This window comes from Adiantum capillus-veneris, chromosome 3 (genome assembly GCF_014529385.1).
Source record: "Adiantum capillus-veneris isolate H3 chromosome 3, ASM1452938v2, whole genome shotgun sequence".
NCBI lineage: Eukaryota > Viridiplantae > Streptophyta > Polypodiopsida > Polypodiales > Pteridaceae > Adiantum > Adiantum capillus-veneris.
This window is the reverse complement of record NC_140933.1, coordinates 71118884-71133621: the sequence shown is the minus strand read 5'-3', so window position 1 is coordinate 71133621 and position 14738 is coordinate 71118884. Positions and strand designations below refer to the sequence as shown.

At 38.0% G+C, this 14738-nt stretch overlaps 1 pseudogene; it reads left to right on the top strand.

The window, feature by feature from the left end:
- The first annotated feature begins 3674 nt into the window (after nucleotides 1-3674).
- LOC147461078 (uncharacterized protein At4g14342 pseudogene) lies at nucleotides 3675-13186 on the top strand (annotated as a pseudogene).
- Nucleotides 13187-14738: the final 1552 nt, after the last annotated feature.

The following is a 14738-nucleotide window of genomic DNA, read 5'->3' as shown; positions in this document are numbered from 1 at the left end:
AAGTTGGGCATTCAAGCTTTTGAGATGGGAGATATTGTAGCAGCGGCTGACACAGCTTTCAAGGAACAGCAAGCCTTCGTTACTCCCTTGATTGGGAAGTTGAGGCTTCATGTCCAAAGCTATGTCGACAAAGAAGACTTTTTCATCTCTCCTCTCCAACAAGAGGATGCTATCCTAGGGGCACCATGGTTTGATCCCATGGCTGCCAACATGAAGTTCCCTGAAAGGAGAATCTACTTCACCTCAGGGGAAAGAAAATGCATATAGATGCTAATGAGTCTGGTGGTACTATACCACTTGTAAATTCACCAGCTTTTGATAAGTCAATGAAAAGCTCGATTTTTGCGTACATGATTTTTGTCAAAGAATCCACTAATGACCCTAATGGTTTATCAAATGAAAATGGTAGGAATCAAGAAGAGTTAGACTTGTCTACTTTTCTAAATGGATTCCAAGATGTTTTCATCGATGATATCCCTATGGACTTACCTCCAAAATGAGGGGATGATGACCATCGAATTGAGCTCCTACATACGCCCATAATTCTAGGGCTATCTATATTTCCATTGCACACTAAGTAATATACTCTCTCTCTTGTGTTCCTTGAGCTTCCTTCACCTTCTCCAAGCTGTGTGTGTTTTCCTACAACCCTAATTCCAACACGACGCTTGACGAATTTCTGCAAAAAAAATTCCAGCTAGGAGCTTGAAGTACCTTGGAACCATAAGTTCCCCGTCAACCTAAACAAACGTCAACAGAAGGGATACTTTCATTCAATTGAAGATTCAAAGCACGGCTTTTGTCTTTGATCTTGGCCACTTATCGAGTTCTTCACGAGATTTTGACAAGCTTTCACAACAATTCGCCAAAGTAACAAAGTGATCTTTGTGGCTTTGTTTTTGACATCGACATCAAGTTTTGGCGGTTTCTACATGGCACGACCAAGCATGATAGCTTCAAATTGTTCTCATCCAATCATTTTGGAGATAACCACCAACGGTTGGCGATTTCTACTTGGCACAGCCAAGCATGATAGCTTCAAATTGTTCTCATCCGACCACTTTGGAGATAAGGTATCTTCTATTCTCTTGCTAGCATATCACATGCTACCATGCGATTTGGACATTGACATGCAGCATATGTTTGATTTTGAACAATCTACACATGTTCTACCTTTTGATGACTCACATCCGGGTAGTCTCAAAAAGGATACCCGCACAACAACAAGGACGCAAAAGGGGAGACTTTCTACCTCTCCCCCACAAAGCATGTTAGACATTCTGAATGACGATGATAGTAACTTGTCTGATGCCAAGGAAAATGTCACCCGTTGAGACTTGCAAAATTTTGAGGACTTGCATAATTTTGAGGATCGTTTTTGCAAGTTAGTCGTACGGGTACAATTATTGGCCACTCAAGTGGAATTATTAACAGAGTTAATACACTCTATGCTGGCGGCATTATATGCGTCACTATCAACAACCCAAGGGGTCCTACTCTCCAACATGCATCAACAACAAGATCCAAAGGTTTTGGCCAACATGATCAAAAAGCAACTGTCAACCTCTGAGTTTCAAAGGGCAAAGTGTCAAAAACACTATTTCAATTGCTTAGGGACACACCAGCAGAAGCACTGTCCGCACAGGAACAATATAGCAATGATCACGCATGAGCTGGCCATCGTACATGACCTTAATTTTTGGTGCATTACCATAGTAGATTTGGGATTTTTGTTTCAGAGTATGGATTGGCCAGTATGGTTGATCATTCAATTTTGGAACTTGCACGTACCTATGATTTATGCATATATGGTATGTTTGTACATCATTTTAGACAAGCATGATTGTGTCCAGTTACAACAAGGCTGTCAATTCATTAAGATGTTTTTTTTCTTTGCATCTATTGATACGCAATTATTGTAGCATATTCTATTGTTAGCCGATCGGATCAAGCGTTGGCTATGAGCATATTGGTTCTAGCCTTTGATAAACTTATGCGAAGCAAGGCTTCCAAATCATGTCAGGACACTGACTTGGAATCAAGGACGCTGGCACACTGTTTTGGATATTTGCCAAGATAGGGATATAAGTTCACATTTTACGTAGGATACGGTTAAATTGTGATGTATCCATGATAGTATAGTGGGTGCACGGCACTTAAGCTATCGGCTCACTTTGTAGAGGCCTTCATTATGGCCAAGGGAAACCACATGCGCATGTACAACATGCCAGTCATGTAGAATGAATTTCACTTCATCATTGTTTACGCTTCCGCTATAACACCAGCTACTATATCACATACACAATAAGATATTGCATAATTGAAATGATTTAATTAATTGCAATCATGAATTCAACTTGATGCAGTCACAACCACATAGAAGGTAGGTGGGTCAAGATGTGACTTTTGTTTTTGTTATCTCTTTCTGTGAGAGCATTGTACAAGCGAATTGTCCTACGCTTATAGGATAAGCTACAAGACATGCAAAATATGCACATAAGCATACACAGCGGGCACACTTCACCGTAGGTTAAGGGAACTACCTCAGCCCAACATGCTCTCTCTCTCTCTCTCTCTCTCTCTCTCTCTCTCTCTCTATATATATATATATATATATATATATATATATATATATATATATATATATATATATATATATCCTATTTCTTTAAAGGAATAATGCAAACCTTCTCAGTAGTCATTTGATACATGTTTTGGTCATGAGCCAAGATGCTCTGACTCTTAGCAAGAAATTGGTGATGACATCACAAAACTTTTGTACTCATTGGACAGTAGACTGAATACTTATTTAAAACTAGCACAAGGGCTAAAGCGCCACAAAGGCTAAGAGCCACACGGGCTAAGAGTCATCTATTTTAGAATGGCTAAGAGCCAACTGGTTTTAATCCATGGGTAATAGTTCTCACGATCAAACATATCTACCCAGTGGAGTACCCATCGATTTTAATGGACAAGCAAGATGTTGCCCTTAATGGTTTTCCGAGTGTTACTTTAGCACTACATGTTTTTAGTGTGTCCTTCCATATGAGTTTTTGATGATCTTAAACTTGTATAGCCTTGTACTATGGTGATAGATGCAGTAAAGCATTTTAGACAGCACGGCTATCTAGAAGAACTAGGAGTCCCACTTGAGCGGATCTCCTTTTTTTTTTTTAGTACTAGGAGTGTCCATACAAGCACTGTATTTAGGGTTGGACCCAGCTTGTGATTACTAAATGACTCAATATGTGTAGCAAGTAGGCATGGCCTATCTATCAAGCAGCTAATCCATGCAAGGACATGAATAATCTAAGAGAGCCTCAAAGTAGGTGATTTCCTGTTTAAACACCCAATAAACTTTAGCATGACTACCTTGTTTGGGGTGTTGACAATTTTTCTCTTCTATTCATGGAGCGATATGCTTCCTTCCAGATTCAGTTGTGAATAAGATTCCAACTATGCGATGATTTATGTTAATTTGTAGCACTGATTGTGTTTATCGCAGTCGTCCTTATAGGGGTATGACCCACCTAATATACAATCCCTCCAAAGGTATTCAGGGTCATAGTTTGATCTCATCACAATTATACTTTCAGGAGGAAAAAATTTGCATTCTACCAAGGGGTAGTGAAAAAGTTCAATTTCCCAAAAGTTGATTCCAAGCACTATTAGACATGGTAGATTGTGTCGATCATTGTCCATATTTAAACCAAGGGGTTTGTATTGCAAAGGCAACGTCCAGGGTTACCACTGCAATTCTCTTGATTTTCAATAATCTTTCAATTAGTATTACTAGGCCTTCTCAGGTGGGAGATTTTGATCGTGTGCATTTGACTACAAGTAAGTAACCACTATGTTCAACCTCTAGGTATGCATCTAATTTGGTTTTATTCATTTTTTAATATGCTTTGATTGATTTTTCCAAGTAGGATGTATAAGCTTCAATGCTTTCATCCACTTTGCTCTTCAGAGACATGACAAGGTCATGTAGGAGCAAAGAATTTCGGGACGTAGTGTCCTAGATACATTTCTGCATTATGTAGTTAAGGAACTACATGGTAAAGTTTTATTTGGCACATGTTGTCACAAGAGGAGAAGCATGGTCTAGGAACTCATGGAGTTTGGTTTAGCCATTATGGAGCAAGGCTAACAAGGGTCCCTCTCACTCACATCGCAAAGTGTTTACAGTTACCTCCACATACAAGTACATCTCGTACTTGATGGATGTATTTCTTTTGGACATCCTTATCTAAGACATATTCCACATGTGGAGAATATGGTCTCTAGAACTGACATTGGCACCCGTTATTTCAATTATGTGTCACAACAAAATCCCAAGGTACTGGTCAAATTCGTTTATTAGACCATTTTGAGCACATCGTATCAAGAACAATTTCAATGGCCAAAAATTTTCGGATACCTAGTAAGACTTGTTAAGTTTACAAGTGTTGTTAAACAACTTTAAGGGATGGTTGTTTATACATGTAGTTCATTTTAGTTCTACTCATAAACATGTTGAATTGTTGGCACCTAGATGTGCTTCATTTCACAATCTATTATGGTCCAACTAAGTTGCCACGATTTTCACGTAGTTGTACAAGAAAGCATTAAGTTCTTTTCCCATCAATCGTGTGCATAACATTAGCAAGCATTGGCAAGTACATTTATGTATATGCAGGTTTGGATTTGTCTTTGCTAAATGCATGCACACTAGGTGTTATGGGCCCTAGTGTTTAGCAAAGGTTGATTTGGAGTGGCATGCACATTCATGACATTAGTAGCTTCTAAAGCATTTCGCACACTATTTCTATGAGAATACTTGTAGATCTATTAATCACCAATAGAGGTCATGGCTTGGTTTGGCTGCTTGTAGATCAGCTCACTACATTTAACCAAGATGGTTATTCCTCAAAATTATTGATTAATCAGCAATAATACAAGGAATTGTGATTCCTGTTTATTAGTCATTCTGGAGTATTCTCTATAAACGGTGGGAAACACACAAGCACACCTCAATATTGTCATTTATCCAGAGAGGATAGGCAATTGACAAGTGTTAATCTTGTGCTAAAGGATATGCTAAATGTGTACATTAGCACAAATCAACCCAATTAGAATGATTATTTCTCTACTTGGAATTTGCCTATCATGAGGCAAAGCATGTTACAAGACTAAGTTTAGTCCCTTTGTGTTTAAAGTGGGCTCTCAACCTCAATCAGCAATTCCACTGGGGTTGTCTACTAATGAGAAGTAATATTAAGTCAAGGACCTATACTTTGCTGATGAGTTACATCAACCAATTACTTTCATGAAAAGTGAAAAGAGGTACTGTTTTAGATACATTTTAGTTGTGATAACTTGTTTAGAATACTCAAATGCGTTCTAAATGGGGTCTATATTCTATGATTGGATATGGGTTGGTTATACAAAACAATTGCAAAGGGACAACAATGTGGATAATCAAGATGCTCATATTGATTTCATTGGACTTTCTACTATACCATTGTCTATGAAGAATTCCACTATAGAAACATTAGTGTTCTTTATGAAGATATCACCACTTTTGTTTTTGAGGACGAAAACACTTCTCTAAGGGGGGAGTAATGTAAAGCCAAGGGCAAACCCAAGGGGGTCATGGACCCAAACCAAGGGCCGGTTGCTAGATGTGGACAGGGGATTCTAGATAATGGACAACCAAAGAAGGGTGGTAGGGCAGAGATACCTCATGGTAGTTCCCCGGGTTCTCACATAATTTGCAAGGAACCGCCCGATTGGTGATTGACACTTGCCTACTTGTGAGCCCTTTTACAAGTCTCTCTCTCTCTCTCTCTCTCTCTCTCTCTCTGTGTGTGTGTGTGTGTGTGTGTGTGTGTGTGTGTGTGTGTGTGTGTGTGTGTGTGTGTGTGTGTGTGTGTGTGTGTGTGTGTGGGGTTTGTTGTTGCTTTTTGGTTAGCCATGGAATTTGAGGCTACTTAACACATGTTGACCTAAAAGGAATTACAAATAGTGGGTCTATTAGAGACTAAAGACAAAAGTAATCCAAATCCAATGTCCCTGCCTACCCAATTGCCTAGGAAGACCTTATGTTTAGGGTGTATGTGTTGATGTTTAAAAGATAATACTTACATACAAGTGAACATCACATTCAAAAGACAATTGGCTTTAGACAATTTGAAGGTATTTTCACATAAACGTTTTTGCATTTGAATAATCTATATGCAACATGGTCAAAATGAAGCATCATTCTAGTTATTTTATAAATTAGGAAGAGTAGTAAAACTATAGATGAAACCGATCTTTGTACAACAACAAACATAATCCGCTTTAAGCAAAGATAGAATTGTAACCTCCACTTACATTAACAAGACATCAGATTTTGTTAGCTTTGGATACATATTATAGTTGTCAAAGAACCTATCAATTGTTATCCTTGTCCTCCTTAAAAAATTATTAGACCAACTACTATCCTAAATGTTTAAGAAGTTCTATTAAAATGATAGTGTATGAGGTAAGTTTAAGTATTGAAGGCCTTTTATAAGCCTTCAATATACTACCCTTTTCTTTTTAAGGATCTTCCTAAAAATTGATCATTTGTTAGAATACAATGATGTTGATAATTAAAAAAACTCCATTTCCCTCAACGTAATATTAGACTTTCAATCATAGGAGTCCTCTTTAGTATAAAAAATCTTCATATAGATCACAGTAAATAAAATGATAAAAGACCTCTTTTGAGAATATTTGTAAAGCATGGGTACAAATAAAGTGTATCCCCTCTATCACGAACATATGATCATCCGTTACTACTAGTGTCAATCTAAGATCATCTTTAAATCATTCTAGAGCCCTCTTCTAGTCATTTTATGGCCCACTTTTTCCATATTCTAGAGTAAATTTCATATACTTTATAAAAAAGTGAGGTAGTAAGTAACCAAGTTGCACCCAAAAATGCAAGCAAAACAGCACCTCATATTTCTCCCTTTATTCCATTAGAGACGTCCATAATCCATGTCTTTTTCCACAACCCACTAATGTCATAGGTGGGAGACAAGACAAGAGAAATTTACAAGCTAGAGAAACTACCACTCTCCAAATAAAGCTTTAGTTTCTAGAGTTGTATCCAACTAACCCGCCCGAGGTCATAGGGGATGGGAAAGGAGGGAGCTTTTGAGGAAGCATTTTTCATATTTTTGCTCAACGGAGCAAAAATAATAAAAAGCTCCCTCCTGGAGCGAGCTTTTAGGAGGGAGTATTTTTCCTTCTCTCTCTCTCTCTCTCATATATATGTGTGTGTGTATGTGTGTGTGTGTGTATCCATATATGTATGTATATATATATAGATATACATATATGTATACATTGTGTGTGTGTGTGTGTGTGTATCCATATATGTATGTATATATATATAGATATACATATATGTATACATTGTGTGTGTGTGTGTGTGTGTGTGTGTATATATACATACACACACACACACACACATATATAAACACATATACACACACATATATGTACACACACACACACACACACACACACACACACATATATATATATATATATATTTTTATATTTATATATATATGTACATACATATATATACATATATATATAAATATATATATATATATATATATATATATATATATATATATACATATATTTATATATATGCATGTATATATATATATATTTATTTAAATAAATATATGTATATATGTATATATATATATATATATATATATATATATATATATATATATATATATATATATATATGTATGTATATATGTATATATATATATATATATATGTATGTATATTTATTTATTTATTTATTTATTTATATATGTATATATATATATATAAATATATTTATTTATTTATATATGTATGTATGTATGTATGTATGTAACACACACACACACACACACACACACACACATCTCTCTCTCTCTCTCTCTCTCTCTCTCTCTCTCTCTCTCAAAGAGAAGTTCGAGACACCTCCTTCTCTTGCCATTATTATCGAAGATTTTTTCAAAACCCACTTTGGCATGTCCGGAGTTATGTTCTATGGAGCACATAGAGTGGGGAAGCAGGGAGCTCCTCACTCAGGAAGAACGGCCAATTGTATACACCCTGCCGGATGAGACCAAATGAAAGATTATCCTTGATAATAGTTGGATTTATTTGAGAGATACAAAATGTTTTGTATGTGAAGATCTCACTATTAAGCAACAAAATATGCATCGCAAGGCATATGAGGAAAAGAATAAGAAAAACAAGGAGATCTCCACGAAGAAAATGTGCCCACGGAGGAGGCAAGTCCCTCGAGCAAATAGGGATGCGTGACCTATGAGACCGAGTTACAATTGAAAATATTCTTTTGGAATTGTAATGGATACCCATGGAATGCGGGGGTTGGCATTGATGAACTAACAAGCAAAGCCAATGTTGTACTTCTTGTTGAAACTTGGGAGCATGATACACAAAGGATTAACGGCTTGGAGGATTACAATATACGTTCATTAATGTGGTCAAAGAATCTCAAGCAACAAAGAGGGCAAGGAGGGGTAGCATGTATGGTTAAGAAAGGATTGAATGATTTTGTATCAATTGTGAAAGATGACAAGTACAAATGTTATGTATGGCTAAAAATTATGACACCAAAAAGAGCACCCATTTTTGTAGCCGGTTGCTACATTCCTCATCATGACTCCCCCTTTTATGCTTGCATGGATAGAGATCAGCCATTTATTGATTTAGAAGAGGACATTGCTTATTTCAAAGGCAAAGGTGATGTTATTGTATTTGGGGATATGAATGCTCGCACAAAAACATTGCAACATGATACTCAAAATTTGGTCTGCCATACATTTCAAGGGAGTTGGAGGAAATTCACTTGTATCATCGTACTTCACTGGATATTGAAAAAGAGCCGGATCACTATGGATGGAAAGCTACTTTTACACATGTGTAGTAGCACGGGTATGCTCATTGCCAATGGTGTATCTTTGTGAAGTGGAACAAATGGATTTACATGTAGGAAACATAATGGGGACAGTGTGATTGACTATATGCTGCTCTGCAAAGCCATCATGTATGGCATAAAGAGTTTTATGTTTGGCCAATGGACCTCGGAAGCCAACCATCAGACCTTATGTATTGACCTTTCATGTGGAGAAGCAACTAAGCATGATAATCTCAGTCAAAGGAAAGAGAAATTATCACTATGTATGGATTCAAATGGGCACCAATGTACATTGAAATGGTTGAGCAAAAGTTATGGATGACAAAGCTTCAATATGCGCACCATTGGAAATTAAATGGGAAGCTTTCAAGAAAGTTATGTTCTTTGCCATAAAGTATCTCCATGGTATCAACAAAGATAAATCGAACAAAAGGTGGTTTGATAAAGAATGTCAAAATGCTCGAAAGTCCTTGATAAAGCTTGATGCAACTATAGACAAAGACAACTATCAAATTCATTTGCATACATACAAGGCATTGATTCAAAAGAAGAGAAGAAGATGGAAAGTAAAGCAACAACTTTTTCAAGTCCAAGAAAAGGCACATGCATGTGGAAGATTTTGGAGAAACTTGAGGGGCAAGCGGGTTGAGAATTTTGGTAACTTGAGTCTTATGGATATATACACACATTGTAGGCAATTACATGAGCAAGCAAATGCTGAAAGTTTTTCATTCTATGGTTCATTCCCATGTATGCCTTCTTTTTTAACTATTGAGGATGTATGTGGTGGGCTTGAAAAGTTGGCCACTTGCAAAGTGGGAGATCTTCAAGGTATCAAGCCAGAGATGATCAAATGGATGGGAAAATTTTTCCATGAGTGGATGTGATGTTCAACCTTGCACTTCAACATGGTATGCCTTATGATTGGAGTACTAATTGGGTTAAGCCTTTGCATAAAGGAGGGGATGTATAGAATGTAAACAACTACGGACTATAATGATTGGATCTCTTATGGAAAAGTTGTTCGGGTGCATAATGGAGATGAAATTGAGTGATTGGCCTAAAGAGAATGACAAGCGTGCAAAAGGACAAGCGGGTTTTTGTCGATGCCATAGCACCATTGATCATCTTATCACTCTTCGTGTTCTCATGGAGGAAAGTTGCTTGAAAGACAAGCGATTGTATTGTTGTTTTGTGGACTTTAAGAAAGCCTTTGATATGATTCCACATAACAATTTGTGAGAAGGATGGAATAACTACAAGTACCAAGTGAGTTTATGCTTGCGGTTTCTCGAATCTATGAGAAGGTGATTTGTCAATTGCGCATGGGAAGAGAAATTTGAAAAAAAATGTAAGCACTATTGGGGTTAAACTCGGATGTCCGTTGTCACCAACTCTCTTTGATCTATGCATCGATCAGTTGGAACAAATGGTACTTGACTTTATGCAATAAGAAGGCATTGAAGAGGTCACTATTTGCAATGTGGTAATCATGCTTTTATTGTATGCGGATGATGTAGAGCTTCTAGCACACACTTTAGAAGATGCACAAAAGCTTATGGTTGTCCTTAAGAACTTTTTCTTGCATAGTGGACTGATTGTGAATAAATCCATAAGGAGAATCCATGCATTGTGTACATAAATGAGACACTTGAAGTTGTTGAGAGCTTTAAGTACCTTGGCCTTGAGGTTTCGTCCACTCACAAGTGGCATGAATGTGCTATGTGTCGTTTGGAAGCGGGAAAGAGAGCATATTATGCATTTGAGAACATGTGTAATGCAGGAAAGATCAAGTGTTGGGTTCTCAAGAAGTATCTTTTTGATGCATTGGTGACACTAGTTCTTCTTTATGGAGTTAAAGTGTGGGACGGGGCATCTCAAAGTCTACTTGGAAAGAGTTTGAGAATGTCCAAAAGCGTTTTCTTACAAACTTTCTCCAAGCTAAGACGCAAACATCATATATGCTCCTACTTCTTGAGTCGGGATCTCTTCCAATTGAGGTTATGGGCATGGAAAGAGTTGTGGAGTACATGATGAAGATGCGTCAAAACCCCTCACTTCGACTTCCTACAATTGCATGGGAAGTAAGCAAAAAAGTTCAAAAGACGCATAAAATCAAGATCTTGAACACGGAATGGATGCAAAACATAAAGAAGTGGTTTGGGAGATGGGATGCATTACACTTGCTACATGATGCTTCAATTGACTCCCAAGTGAATGAAGCTTTTCTATAACACCAATGTATTAAGGCTTGGGAGAAATCCGGTGGGTCACGCTTCATACTTTACACCACCCATATTGCCCCCAACTACAAAACCATGTTCTTCGCTGAAAGAAATAACCGCACTCACACTACATGCTTGAGCCCATCCCCTTGTCAGTGATACATTCAGCTTAGCTCCCATTTCCTTCGATGCGAGATAGGGTGTTGGGGCAATGGAGAAGAGTCAAATCGACTGTGCAGATTATGCTCATTGCAAGTTCGAGAGTCTAAGTACCACACACTACTAGAGTGCTCAACTTTTGGTCACATCCGAACTTGCTTCTCTCACATTTTCAGCCATGACTTAGACCTACACACTTTCCTCTCCCAACCACAGTGTGGGCTCTCTATTGTGACTCTCATCACAACAATTTTGGAGCATCAAGAGTCACTCATCAGCCATATACATACTACATCACATGATCTTTGGTCCCATAGGTCATATTTGACCTCCAAGGACGATAATAAAATCTCTCTCTCTCTCCCTCTCTCTCTCTCTCTCTCTCTCTCTCTCTCTCTCTCTCTCTCTCTCTCTCTGAGATCAGGCAATAGGAGACATTCACAGAGGGAGATTAATGACATCTTTAGAGCAAGGACTCAGTAGCCAGATGAGCATGCCTCATAGCAGACTTCAGAGGCATTGAGCTCAGGAGAGCTAGACACACGACATGGAGATGGAGGCTCCATTAGAGGATCAGGACTATTCTAGCACGACATGGGAGATGTCCAGTACAACTATTTACAGAGGTAGACATTGACGAAGCTCTTAAGCAACCAATGCAGTACTTTCTCGGACAACGCCCAATGGCAGACATCCTCAGGCACTGATGATGATGATGATGATTTTAGTCTTTCACTTTACTTCACTTTCACTCCATTTTTAATTCATTTTATTTTTGTACGTAGACATTGGATTAGATCCACCAAGATTGTATTAGTTCGGTCTCATAGGTCACTTTGGCCTTTTGAAGACGTTTAATACAACATCTCATTTCATTTCATATCTCTCTCTCTGAGAGAAAACTTGAACCAGTTTATTTCAAAAGGTGGACAATTACAATGCAGATGGAGTTTCTTTTGGAAACAAGCTAGGAAGGCTATTTGTTACCATAAACCTTTTGCCAAATAGCTACAGTAGCAGTGGGAAAAGTTGGGTTATTTAGTGGTGGTGTTCCCACCTTTAGTAACCTTGTTGGTCATGTCCTTCATTGAATCTCCAGTCCGTTAAAAGACATTCATGGTGCCCTCTTTGGCCTTCCTTGCCTTCTCAATCGTCACATGGGCAGCATCTCCCGCCTTCTTCTTTGCAGCTCCTGCCATTCCCTGTATGTTGTGGTGAGCCTCCTTGGCCTTCTGCTAGCTGTACTCCTCCTTGGTCTCCCCTGCTTTCACAACTGCGGTGTCCTTGGAATGTTGTGCATGGTCAGCCATCTCTTCTTCTTCCTTTGATTACAAGAGAAGCTCAAGCTCTACTGCTATCTTTGATGTAGCTATGTATAGGTTGATACTCTATAAGAGTGTATAATTCTATTCCAAGCACAACTCTCTCTCTCTCTCTCTCTCTCTCTCTCTCTCTCTCTCTCTCTCTCTCTCTCTCTCTCTCATATGCACATTAGCATATGAGAGAGAGAGAGAGAGAAACAAGATCACATTCAAATACAAACGTATACACCCACAGTGAATCACCATGCAAGCTACCAAATATTCAACATCAACTCTTAGGTTGATCACTTGCAGGCAAGATACGTTAAAATAGGTCACTCTAACTTGAATTGATTCAAATGGGTGGTGAATATTCAATGGGATAGCTATGCTTCTTATGTGGGGCATTATCCTTTGCTTGCCTAATTCACTATTTTTGAGAATGAATCCATTGAGAGAGAGCAATATATTTTATGTGAAAAATGCTCTTGCCATGTGGTTATCCACCTAAAAAGGAAGAGGACTAATTGCAGAGGGAGAATTGACAAGATTTTTGCACACTTTTGACGTTAAGGTTACATTGGGCCAATCAAAAGGTGAGAACATCTTATCAAACCCAACTTCAGCAAGCTTTAAGTCATTTATCTCTATTGCCTCACACTCTAAACTAAGATATAGTTTTTCAAGTTGCTATGTCCTAAGGTATTAAGCTCTACAGTCTGTCTCCCAGCTTTTTCATCCAAATTCATGCTCATGCCCTATGTATCGATGGTAAGGCAACGTACATGTACGTTTCAGAGAGCATGATGACTTTGAAGCTCGCATGCCAATCAAGAGGGTTTTCTTGAGAATTAGTAGACTTGCGTGAACGAGCTTGTTCCATGCTTACCCTTATTTAACTTCAACATCTTACCTTTGGCATTCTACCCATGGTGTGCATGTCTTTCATTAAAGAGAGACACCGCTTGATTTCAAAACACATGAATGAATCATGAACAACCAAAAAGTGACCCAATATGGACAAAAGGATTATATTGATTGGGATTTATGCTAAGGAATCGACAAGATTTGTGCAAACTCTTGACATTAAGGATACACTGGGTCAATCAAAAAGCGAGAGATTAGCTTATCAGACCCAACTTCAGCAAGCTTTGAGTATTTTGTCATGATTTGTTCATAATTAAACATTGGGGGGATTCTCTTGTCCACCTTATCCAAACAAGTGACAAGGCCTTCATTTGCTTCTGAAAGATGTCATAGATCTCCCCCCCCCCCCCCCCCCCCCCCTCTTCTCTCTCTCTCTCATTCATATATATATATATATATATATATGAATGAGAGAGAGAGAGAGAGAGAGAGAGAGAGAGAAAAAAGCTCCCTCCTAAAAGGTCATTGTAGGAGGGAGCTTTTTTTTTAATTTTTTCCTCAATTAAGCAATATTCTAGAAAAAGCTCCCTCAAAAAGCTCTCTCCATACCTCAACTCGAGGTCATGGATCTCAATAGAGAAACTATGCCAAGATATATAAATCATTACGGTAGTTCTAAAAAAGTTTTAAACCTAGTATTCTTTCATGGTTAGAAACAATCCATAATTCCATTGAAGGTTTCAAAAGGAGATGCAATACCTCACGTGATTTACTTTGTTCTTAAGTGAATGCAATCAAGCCTCAATAGATCTTTCAAGTTGGATAGCCGTGTAAAAAACCTTTTGTTAAGATGTAATCACATATAGCCAAAGTGAGGTAAGAAAAGCAAGAATATTTAGTTAAACTAGTGGCATTTGTACATAGATGATTCCAAGGTAGTAAGCACAAAACAATCAAACAAAAGTAGAAACTTAGTGAAGGACCTACAATGACAATGCACTCTCCATTATATTCATGTGTTGCAAAAAGTTGAAGCCCTCATCAGTGACCAAGAGAGTAAAACACTCAAAGAGCCCTCTTACAGTCACTCTCTCTATCTTGGACAAACAGTGCAAGACTAAGCAAGGAGCGATAGAAATACCTCACCTTTAAGCAGATGCAAGGTTTGATATAGGTTGTCAAGTCATCATAACACTACAACAAAAAAAGGTG